This window comes from Cryptomeria japonica, unplaced genomic scaffold (assembly GCF_030272615.1).
Source record: "Cryptomeria japonica unplaced genomic scaffold, Sugi_1.0 HiC_scaffold_271, whole genome shotgun sequence".
Classification (NCBI taxonomy): Eukaryota; Viridiplantae; Streptophyta; class Pinopsida; order Cupressales; family Cupressaceae; genus Cryptomeria; species Cryptomeria japonica.
The window spans coordinates 80,001-91,967 of record NW_026729093.1 but is presented as its reverse complement, the minus strand read 5'-3'; the positions used below and the strand labels follow the sequence as shown (position 1 = coordinate 91,967).

At 59.0% G+C, this 11,967-nt stretch overlaps 1 non-coding gene across 1 annotated transcript; it reads left to right on the top strand.

Moving 5' to 3' along the window:
- Positions 1-8,825: 8,825 nt before the first annotated feature.
- On the top strand, positions 8,826-8,944 carry LOC131869876 (5S ribosomal RNA). The gene has a single exon (XR_009368245.1). It is a non-coding gene; the product is annotated as a 5S ribosomal RNA (ribosomal RNA).
- The last annotated feature ends 3,023 nt before the right edge of the window (positions 8,945-11,967 follow it).

The following is an 11,967-nucleotide window of genomic DNA, read 5'->3' as shown; positions in this document are numbered from 1 at the left end:
AGTGACAACCCCTTATCCCGCGACGCGTCCGATACACAGATAGTTCCAAGGCGGCCGAGGAGCCTCACCGCATAGCAATCGGGGTGCGAGGCGAGGGATGCGGCGAGAAGGACCCAACGGCTAGACGGAAGAGGCTTCGGGTCCGCCTCGGAATGGTCCAAGCATCGGACGCGCTTGGGGCGACTACCAGTGACAACCCCTTATCCCGCGACGCGTCCGATACACAGATAGTTCCAAGGCGGCCGAGGAGCCTCACCGCATAGCAATCGGGGTGCGAGGCGAGGGATGCGGCGAGAAGGACCCAACGGCTAGACGGAAGAGGCTTCGGGTCCGCCTCGGAATGGTCCAAGCATCGGACGCGCTTGGGGCGACTACCAGTGACAACCCCTTATCCCGCGACGCGTCCGATACACAGATAGTTCCGAGGCGGCCGAGGAGCCTCACCGCATAGCAATCGGGGTGCGAGGCGAAGGATGCGGCGAGAAGGACCCAACGGCTAGACGGAAGAGGCTTCGGGTCCGCCTCGGAATGGTCCAAGCATCGGACGCGCTTGGGGCGACTACCAGTGACAACCCCTTATCCCGCGACGCGTCCGATACACAGATAGTTCCAAGGCGGCCGAGGAGCCTCACCGCATAGCAATCGGGGTGCGAGGCGAGGGATGCGGCGAGAAGGACCCAACGGCTAGACGGAAGAGGCTTCAGGGCCGCCTCGGAATGGTCCAAGCATCGAACGCGCTTGGGGCGACTACCAGTGACAACCCCTTATCCCGCGACGCGTCCGATACACAGATAGTTCCGAGGCGGCCGAGGAGCCTCACCGCATAGCAATCGGGGTGCGAGGCGAGGGATGCGGCGAGAAGGACCCAACGGCTAGACGGAAGAGGCTTCAGGGCCGCCTCGGAATGGTCCAAGCATCGGACGCGCTTGGGGCGACTACCAGTGACAACCCCTTATCCCGCGACGCGTCCGATACACAGATAGTTCCGAGGCGGCCGAGGAGCCTCACCGCATAGCAATCGGGGTGCGAGGCGAGGGATGCGGCGAGAAGGACCCAACGGCTAGACGGAAGAGGCTTCAGGGCCGCCTCGGAATGGTCCAAGCATCGGACGCGCTTGGGGCGACTACCAATGACAACCCCTTATCCCGCGACGCGTCCGATACACAGATAGTTCCGAGGCGGCCGAGGAGCCTCACCGCATAGCAATCGGGGTGCGAGGCGAGGGATGCGGCGAGAAGGACCCAACGGCTAGACGGAAGAGGCTTCAGGGCCGCCTCGGAATGGTCCAAGCATCGGACGCGCTTGGGGCGACTACCAGTGACAACCCCTTATCCCGCGACGCGTCCGATACACAGATAGTTCCGAGGCGGCCGAGGAGCCTCACCGCATAGCAATCGGGGTGCGAGGCGAGGGATGCGGCGAGAAGGACCCAACGGCTAGACGGAAGAGGCTTCAGGGCCGCCTCGGAATGGTCCAAGCATCGGACGCGCTTGGGGCGACTACCGTTGCCAACCCCTTATCCCGCGATGCGTCTGATACACAGATAGTTCCGAGGCGGCCGAGGAGCCTCACCGCATAGCAATCGGGTTGCGAGGCAGATTATTGGGAAGGGAACCCCCTGGGATGCGGCTCAAGCAGTGCCCAAAGGGACTGGAATGCGGAATCACATCGAGAGACCCAAATGCTATACGAGGGCTCAAATCGAATTATCGATTTGGCCACGACATGGACGCATCGGAACGACTACCTTTGCCGAACCACTCGCAATTGCATCCATACCGAAACCAATAGACATTTCCGTTAGAGCCCTCGCATAGCATTCGGGAATCTCGCATGCCCCTCTAAATCGACCAATGCTGGCGCTCAATGAAAATCCGAGCGCTACCACCGTTCGAGCGCCAGCATTGGTCGAGTTAGAGGGGCACGGGGGAGAATGCTCCAGTCAACACCTCCCCTATATAAGTTATTTGTCCGATTCTCGCACAACCGTAGTCTGCCTCGTCGAATCAAACAACGGTCCCAGATTCCGACTTCCGTTCCGTAGAGACCCAAAAGCTAGATGGAGGCTCGCAAGAAAGAGAGTCGGCGCATAGCAATCGGGTTTCTCGAACGTTTAGGGACCGAGCTCACTTGCGGATAGGGCAAAATCCGCCAAGCAACCCAAAAGCTAGACGGGGGCTCGAATCGAATCGCCTAGGCGGCCACAACAACGACGTGTTGGATCGACTACCAGTGCCAAACCATTCAGCAAGACTAGTCTGTGTCGAGGCCGGATAGAGATTCTCAGAGAGCGCCCGCATAGCATTTAGGAGACCTGCCGCGTCCCTCACACTCGACAAATGGTGGTGCACGTTTATAAATCCGAGCGATCCCAACCCTTTCAAGCACCAACATCGGTCGAGATAGAGGGGCACGGAGGGGGCTGCGTGAGACAACACAGTCCCCTATATAAGTTATTTGTCCGATTCTCACACATCCGAAGAATGGTCATCAAATCGGACAACAGCCCAAACTTCCGACTTCCGTCCCAGAAAGCCCAAGAGCTATCTAAAACGTTCATGGCCGGAACTCGATCGCGGCTATACCAGTCCGCCAAGCAACCCAAAAGCTAGACTGGAGCTCTAGTCGAATCACCTCTGTGGCCATTGCAAGGACGTGTTGGAGCGACTACCATTGCCGAACCATTCCGCAGGTCGAGTCCATACCAAGGCCGCATAGAGATTCACGATGAGCTCCTGCATAGCAATCAGGAGACTTGCCGTGTCCATCACAATCGATAAATCCTGGTGCAAGATTTTTGCATCCGAGCGCTCCAACCAGTCGAGCACCAGCATCAATCGACATAAACGGGCACGGGGGGAGGATGCTCGAGAACACTACCTCCCCTATATAAGTTATTTGTCCGATTCTCAAGCAGCCGAAGTCTGGTCATCGAATCGGGTCAAAGACCACAACTTCCGACTTTACCCACAATGCAAGTCATCGAATCGAACATCGGCCCCCGAGTCGGACTCCATGCGTATGTCAGGTCATCGGACCCAAATTCCGCCTTCCTGCGCATGGCGGGCCATCAATATCAACTCGGTCATCGGACCCAAACTCCGCCTTTTTGCGTATGGCACGCCTTCAAATCGGTCATCGGACCCAAATTCCGCCTTCCTGTGCATGGCGGGCCATCAACATCAACTCGGTCATCGGACCCAAATTCCGCCTTTCTGCGCATGGCACGCCATCAACTCGGTCATCGGACCCAAATTCCGCCTTCCTGCGCATGGCAGGTCATCGGACACAAATTCAGACCTCGCCAATATGCCTACGTATCGAATCGGTCATCGGACCCAACTTCCGACTTCATCCATACTGTAGGGTCTTTGAGGTTGGCGCGGTGCGCTCAACCCAGGGAGTCGACCCATCGAAGCATACACCTCCCCTATATAAGCTATTTGTCCGATTCCCACACCTGTGTAGTTTGCACCTCTGACCAGGACATCGACCCCAACTTCCGAACTCGACTGCAACGACGGCACCAGCGCCTTGGTGCGCACCTTGCGACGCACAGTCCCAACATTCGCCTTCCTGCACATGGCAGGTCATCGGACCCAAATTCCGACCTCGCGAGTATGCCTACATATCGAATCGGTCATCGGACCCAACTTCCGACTTCATCCATACCGTAGGGTCTTTGAGGTTGGCGCGGTGCGCTCAACCCGGGGAGTCGACCCAACGAAGCATACACCTCCCCTATATAAGCTATTTGTCCGATTCCCACACCTGTGTAGTTTGCACCTCCGATCAAGACATCGACCCCAACTTCCGAACTCGCCTCCAACGACCGAACCAGCGCCTTGGTGCGCACCTTGCAACGCACAGTGCCAACATTCGCCTTCCTGCACGTGGCAGGTCATCGGACCCAAATTCCGACCTCGCGAGTATGCCTACATATCGAATCGGTCATCGGACCCAACTTCCGACTTCATCCATACCGTAGGGTCTTTGAGGTTGGCGCGGTGCGCTCAACCCGGGGAGTCGACCCAACGAAGCATACACCTCCCCTATATAAGCTATTTGTCCGATTCCCACACCTGTGTAGCTTGCACCTCCGATCAGGACATCGACCCCAACTTCCGAACTCGACTAAAAAGACCGCACCAGCGCCTTGGTGTGCACCTTGCAACGCACAGTGTCAACATTCGCCTTCCTGCACATGGCAGGTCATCGGACCCAAATTCCGACCTCATGAGCATACCTACTAATCGAATCGGTCATCGGACCCAACTTCCGACTTCATCCATACCGTAGGGTCTTTGAGGTTGGCGCGGTGCGCTCAACCTGGGGAGTCGACCCATCGAAGCATACACCTCCCCTATATAAGCTATTTGTCCGATTCCGACACCTGTGTAGTTTGCACCTCCGCTCAGGACATCGACCCCAACTTCCGAACTCGCCTGCAACGACCGAACCAGCGCCTTGGTGCGCACCAAAAGTGCGCACTTTTGGAGGGCACTTTTCTGCGCTCCAAAGGTGCGCACTTTTGGAGGGCACTTTTTGGAGGGCACTTTTCTGCGCTCCAAAGGTGCGCACTTTTGGAGGGCACTTTTTGGAGGGCACTTTTCTGCGCTCCAAAGGTGCGCACTTTTGGAGGGCACTTTTTGGAGGGCACTTTTCTGCGCTCCAAAGGTGCGCACTTTTGGAGGGCACTTTTTGGAGGGCACTTTTCTGCGCTCCAAAGGTGCGCACTTTTGGAGGGCACTTTTTGGAGGGCACTTTTCTGCGCTCCAAAGGTGCGCACTTTTGGAGGGCACTTTTTGGAGGGCACTTTTCTGCGCTCCAAAGGTGCGCACTTTTGGAGGGCACTTTTTGGAGGGCACTTTTCTGCGCTCCAAAGGTGCGCACTTTTGGAGGGCACTTTTTGGAGGGCACTTTTCTGCGCTCCAAAGGTGCGCACTTTTGGAGGGCACTTTTTGGAGGGCACTTTTCTGCGCTCCAAAGGTGCGCACTTTTGGAGGGCACTTTTTGGAGGGCACTTTTCTGCGCTCCAAAGGTGCGCACTTTTGGAGGGCACTTTTGTGCACTCCAAAGGTGCGCACTTTTGGAGGGCACTTTTCCTGTGCTCCAAAGGTGCACACCTAGGTGAGCACCTTCGACCACACCTTGTAGCACACCAAACTCTGACTTTCGACTTCATCCGCAATGCAGGGTCTTTGAGGTTGGCGCAATGCGCACAACCAGGGGAGTCGACCCATCAAACCCAACACCTCCCCTATATAAGCTATTTGTCTGATTCTCATACATGCGTAGCCTGCAGGAGCAATTAGGACATCGACCCCAACTTTCGGCTTCTAAACGAAAACAAGGTCTTTGAGGTTGGTGTAATGCGAACAACTAGGGGAGTCAACCCATCAAACCCAACACCTCCCCTATATAAGCTATTTGTCTGATTCTCATACATGTGTAGTCTACAGGAGCAATTAGGACATCGACCCCAACTTTTGACTTCTTAACGAAAACAAGGTCTTTGAGGTTGACGTAATGCGCACAACCAGGGGAGTCGACCCATCAAACCCAACACCTCCCCTATATAAGCTATTTGTCCGATTCTCATACATGTGTAGCCTGCAGGAGCCATTAGGACATTGACCCCAACTTTTGACTTCTTAACGAAAACAAGGTCTTTGAGGTTGGCGTAATGCGCACAACCAAGGGAGTTGACCCATCAAACCCAACACCTCCCCTATATAAGCTATTTGTCTGATTCTCATACATGTGTAGCCTGCAACAACGATTAGGACATCCACCCCAACTTCTGAATTCGTCTGCGTTGACCGCACCAAAGGTGCACGCCTTGGTGCTCACCAAAATCCGACTTCCGACTTCTTCTGCTATGCGGGGTCTTTGAGGTTGGCGCAGTGCGCACAACCAGGGGAGTCAACCCACCGAATGCAACACCTCCCCTATATAAGCTATTTGTCTGATTCTCATACATGCGTAGACTGCAGCAATGATTAGGACATCCACCCCAACTTTTGACTTCTTAAACAAGACAGGGTCTTTGAAGTTGGTGCAGTGCACACAACCAGGGGAGTCGACCCATCAAACGCAACACCTCCCCTATATAAAGCTATTTGTCCGATTCTCATACGTGTAGTCTGCAGCAGCGATTAGGACATCGACCCCAACTTCCGAATTCGTTTGCATTGACCGCACCAAAGGTGCACGCCTTGGTGTGCACCCTGGAGTGCACTTTGGTGCTCACCTCGGTGCACACTTTGGTGTGCACCTCGGTGTGCACCAAAGGTGCGCACCTTGGAGCGCACCAAAGGTGTACACTTTGGAGCGCACCACATAGGGTCTTTGAGAGGTTGGCGCAGTGCGCACACCAAGGTGGGTGTTGAGGTGCGTGCCGAGGTGGGTGGGTGCTAGGGTGCGCTCCATGGTGGGTGCCAGGGTGGGTGCGTGCTAGGGTGGATTCCAAAGAGGGTCATAGGGTGGGTGCCAAGGTGGGTTGGTGATATAGTGGGTTCAAAGGTGGGTACTAGGGTGGGTTCCAAGGTGGGTCACAAGTTGGGTGCCAGGATGCGTGGGTGTTAGGTTGGGTGCCAAGGTGGGCTCCTGCGTGGGTGGGTGCTAGGGTGGGTTTCAAGGTGGACGCGAGGGCGGGTGCCAAGGTGGGTAACAAGTTGGGTGTTAGGATGGGTGAGTGCTAGAGTGGGTGCCAAGGTGGGTGGGTGCTAAGGTGGATGCCAAGGTGGTTCACAGGGTGGGTGGGTTCTAGGGTGAGTTCCAAGGTGGGTCACAGGTTCAGTGCTAGGGTGGGTGTCAAGGCGGGTGTCGAGGTGCCTGGGTGCTAGGGTGTGGATGCCAATGTGGGTCATAGGGTGGGTACTAGGGTGGGCTGCAATGTGGGTGCCAAGGTGGGTAACATGCTCGGTGGGTTCTAAATTGGGTGCCAGGGTGGGTGTGCACCCACCTTGCCCGAGGTGGGTGCCAAGGTGCCAGTGTGGGTGGGTGCTAAGGTGGATGCCAAGGTGGGTGAGAAGGTGGGTGATAGGTTGAGTGGTAGGATGGGTGGGTGCCAAGATGGGTCACAGGGTGGGTGCAAGGGTGGGTAGGTGCTAGGGTTGGTGTCAGGGTGGGTGGGTGCTAGGTTGGGTTCCAAGGTGGGTGCGAGGGTGAGTGTCAAGGTGGGTCACAGGTTAGGTGCTAGGATGGGTGAGTGCTAGGGTGCAAAGGTGCCAGGGTGGGTGCTAGGATGGGTCGATGCTAGGGTGAGTGGCAAGGTGGGTCCACAAGTGTCAAGGTGGGTGCCGAGGTGGGTGCCAAGTCGGCGACTGCTATGGTGGATGCCAAGGTGGGTCACGGGGTGGGTGCCAAGTTGCTAGGTTGGGTTCCAAGGTGGGTGCCAACGTGGGTGCTAGGGTGCGTGGGTTAAAGGGTGTGTCACAACGTGGGTGCCAGGATGGGTGCGCACCCACACTGGCCAAGACGGGTGCGGGTGCAAGGTTGGGTTCCAAGCCCGGTCACAGGCTGGGTGCTAGGATGGGTGGGTGCCAAGGTGGGCACCAGGGTGGGTGCACCCACCCTGGCCAAGGTGGGTCACGGGGTGGGTCCTAGGGTGGGTAACGGGGTGGGTACTAAGGTGCGTGCCAAGGTGGGTCATAGGGTGGGTGCCAAGGTGGGCACCAGGGTGGGTGTGCACCAACCCTAGCCAGGGTAGGTCACGGGGTGGTTGTCGGGGTGGGCGTCAAGGAGCCAAGGTGGGTGGCAAGTAGCCAAGTTGCGTGCCAAGGTGGGTGTCGGGGTGGGTGCCAAGGATCCAAGGTGGGTGCCAAGGAACCAAGGTGGGTGTCTGGGTGGGTGCCGAGGTGGGAGCCAGGGTGGGTCCCAAGGTGAGTGCAAAGGTGGGTGCCAGGGTCAAGGTGAGTGCCAATGTGGGTTCCAAGGTGCCAGGGTCAGGGTGAGTGCCAATGTGGGTTCAAAGGTGCTAAGTTGGGTGCGAGGTTGGGTGCGAGGGTGGGTGGGTGCCAAGGTGTGCTAGGTGGAAGCCCGGGTGGGTCGGCATCCCATGGGTGTCGAGTTGGGTGCCTGATGGGTGCTTCTTGTCAAGTTTTAGTCGTCGGGACTCATTTCGAGCCTTAGAGGTCGTTTCTTGTCCGGTTGCCCTGTCTTCGACCTGGGAACCCAATTTTGGTCCTCGGGTCCCATTTTTTTTTGTCTCGCATCCCACTTTTGGCCTGTGGCCTTTTCGGGGTCGATTCTCGTTTTGGGCATCAGAGCATGTTTCTTCTCCTAAAACCCAATATTTGTTTATTAAGTCTCGGAACACATTTTTGTTCTCGTGGACCCATCATGGGTCTTGGAACGCATTTGTGGTCCTTGGGTCCCATTTTGCATCCCGAAACTTGTGTTTTGGTGCTTGATCCCTATTTTGGGTGCCCACCTTGCACCAAGTGCGCACCCGGGGCAAACCGAGCGCCTTGGTGCACCGGGGCAAGATCGAGCGTGCACCCGAGGCGCCCCGAACATGCACCAAGGTGCACTCGGCCCACATGTGAGCGCAGGTCGTTGCGCCCGAGGTGGTGTGTGGGCACCGCGTTGCAGACGGGACACTGCACGCACACGACGCCCCCTCCAGGTGCACGCACGTAGGCCGGGCCGGGTGCACACCCGACGCCCTAGCAAGGTGCGCGCACCCGGGCAGGGCTCACACTTGGCGAACGGGGCGCACTTCGCGAGGGAGGGTGTGCACCTCGACGGGGGTGGGTGGCCGGGGTGGATTCGCACGTGGGTCGCGGTTTGCTAAGTACACACTGCGACAAGCTCATAACGGGTGCGATCATACCAGCGTTAGTGCACCGGATCCCATCAGAACTCCGCAGTTAAGCGCGCTTGGGCCGGAGTAGTACTGGGATGGGTGACCTCCCGGGAAGTCCCGGTGTTGCACCCTTTTTTAGTTTTTCGCCGGGCGTCGCAATGCTATTTGAATAAACCTTTTGCCCGTTTGCGTTCTCGTCGGGGCCGGGCCGGGCCGGGGTGCGCTGCCCGCACTACCGCGCGCGCGCGGGGCGACACCGAGCGCGCACCCGAGGCGCCCCGAGCACACAGGCCACGGTGCAACCCGGGCGTTGTGCGCGCACCCCGGTGCGCCCGAGGTGCTGCGCGCGCACCCAGGTGAAATCGGTGTGCACCTCGGCCAGTGCGCGCTCGGTCGAGTCGCGCACGTTGGCCAAGGTGCACGGTGATGTTTCTTACTCTAAGGTTCCGCACCAGACGCCCGGGACAGGTGAGCGAAGCTGGGCGGGGCCGGGTGCGCGGCCGGGGCAGGTGCACGCAGCTGGAGAGAGCTTTGGAGCACACTTCGGAGCGCACCAATGATGCGCTCCATTCAAAAGTTTCCTGAAAAGGCAAAAAAAGTTGAGATTATAGAATTTCCCACTTGAGAGATTGTAAAAAAAAAAAATTTAAAATGAAGGAAACGCGGGTGCCAAGGTGTGCGCAGCCCAGCCAAGGTGTGCGCACCAAGGCGCCCACCCTGGCGAAGGTGCACGCAAGGTGCGCACCCGAGGCAAACCGGACAATTAACCCAACTTTCGACTTCGCGCGCACCTTGGAGCGCACTTCGGAGCGCTCCTTGGTGCGCACCAATCTTGGGCACCTCGGAGTGCACCATGGCGCCCACCAAGGTGCGCACCCGGGGCAAACCGAGCTCCGACTTCGTGCGCACCTTGGAGCGCACGAAAGGTGCGCACCATGGCGCCCACCAAGGTGCGCAGCCCAGCCAAGGCGTGCGCATCAAGGTGCGCACCCTGGCGAAGGTGCGCACCCGGGGCAAACCGAGCTCCGACTTCGTGCGCACCTTGGAGCGCACAAAAGGTGCGCAACCCAGCCAAGGTGTGCGCACCCCGGTCAAACCGAGCTCCGAATCGTGCGCACCAGAGGTGCACGCCATCGTGCGCACCTTGGAGCACACTTCGGAGCCCTCCTTGGTGCGCGCCGATGTTGCGCACCTCGGAGCGCACCCGGGGAAAACAATGCAATTAACCCGACTTTCGACTTCGTGGGCACCTCGGAGCGCTCTCGGGTTCGCACCTCGGAGCACACCGAGGTGCGCACCTTTGATGCGCTGCCTTCACCAATTTCCAGAAAAGGCAAGAAAACATTGAGAAGGTGTGCGCACCGAGGTGCCCACCCTGGCGAAGGTGCACGCGAGGTGCGCACCCGGGGCAAACCGGGCTCCGACTTCGTGCACGACCGCACCTTGGAGCACACTTCGGAGCGCTCCTTGGTGCGCACCAGGGCGCGCAACCCAGCCGAGGTGCCCACCCCGGCGAAGGTGCACGCGAGGTGCGCACCCGGGGCAAACCGGGCTCCGACTTCGTGCACGCCATGGTGCCCACCGCGGCGAAGGTGCACGCGAGGTGCGCACCCGGGGCAAACCGGGCTCCGACTTCGTGCACGCCGCACCTTGGAGCACACTTCGGAGCGCTCCTTGGTGCGCACCATGGTGCCCACCAGGGCGCGCAACCCCGCCGAAGGTGCACGCGAGGTGCGCACCCGGGGCAAACCGGGCTCCGACTTCGTGCACGCCGCACCTTGGAGCACACTTCGGAGCGCTCCTTGGTGCGCACCATGGTGCCCACCAGGGCGCGCAACCCCGCCGAAGGTGCACGCGAGGTGCGCACCCGGGGCAAACCGGGCTCCGACTTCGTGCACGCCATGGTGCGCACCGCGGCGAAGGTGCGCACCCGGGGCAAACCGGGCTCCGACTTCGTGCACGCCGCACCTTGGAGCACACTTCGGAGCGCTCCTTGGTGCGCACCAGGGCGCGCAACCCAGCCGAGGTGCCCACCCCGGCGAAGGTGCACGCGAGGTGCGTACCCGGGGCAAACCGGGCTCCGACTTCGTGCACGCCGCACCTTGGAGCACACTTCGGAGCGCTCCTTGGTGCGCACCATGGTGCCCACCAGGCCGCGCAACCCAGCCAAGGTGTGCGCACCAAGGTGCACGCGAGGTGCGCACCCGGGGCAAACCGGGGTCCGACTTCGTGCACGCCGCACCTTGGAGCACACATCGGGGCGCTCCCGGGTTCGCACCGGCGTTGCGCACCGTGGTGGGCACCTCGGAGCACACCAAGGTGGGCAGCGAGGTGCGCACCTTTGATGCGATGCCTTCACTAATTTCCATAAAAGGCAAAAAAAAAACGAGATTTTAAAATTTCCGTTTTGAAAGATAGTGAGAAAAAGGGAATGCTGGTGCCATCTTGAGCCCGCCCTGGTGCGCAGCCCAGCCAAGGTGTGCGCACCAAGGTGCCCACCCTGGCGAAGGTGCGCGCCCGGGCAATTAACCCAACTTCCAACTTCGCGCGCGCCAGGGTGGGAGCGCACCCAACAACCGGGCCTGGGAAGAGCCAATGCGAGAAACCCCACCAAACGCTCTGACAAAAAAAGAGGGGGCGCTCCAGTAACCCCGCTTCGGAGCGCAACCCCGCTTCGGAGCGCACCCTGGGCAAACCCAGCCAAGGTGCAGGCGAGAGGTGCGCACCCGGGGCAAACCGGGCTCCGACAACGTGCACGCCGCACCTTGGAGCACACTTCGAAGCGCTCCCGTGTGCGCACCTCAGAGCACACCAAGGTGGGCAGCGAGGTGCGCACCTTTGATGCGCTGCCTTCACTAATTTCCAGAAAAGGCAAAAAAAAAAAGGAGATTTTAAAATTTCCGTTTTGAAAGATAGTGAAAAAAACGGAACGCGCGTGCCATCTTGAGCCCGCCCTGGTGCGCAGCCCAGGTAAGGTGCCCACCCTGGCAAAGGTGCGCACCCGGGCAATTAACCCTACTTCCGACTTCGTGCGCGCCAGGGTGGCAACCGGGCCTCGGAAGAGCCAATGCGAGAAACCCCACCAAACGCTCCGACAAAAAAAAGAGGCGGCGCTCCAATAACCCCGCTTCGGAGCGCAGCCGGGGCAAACCCAG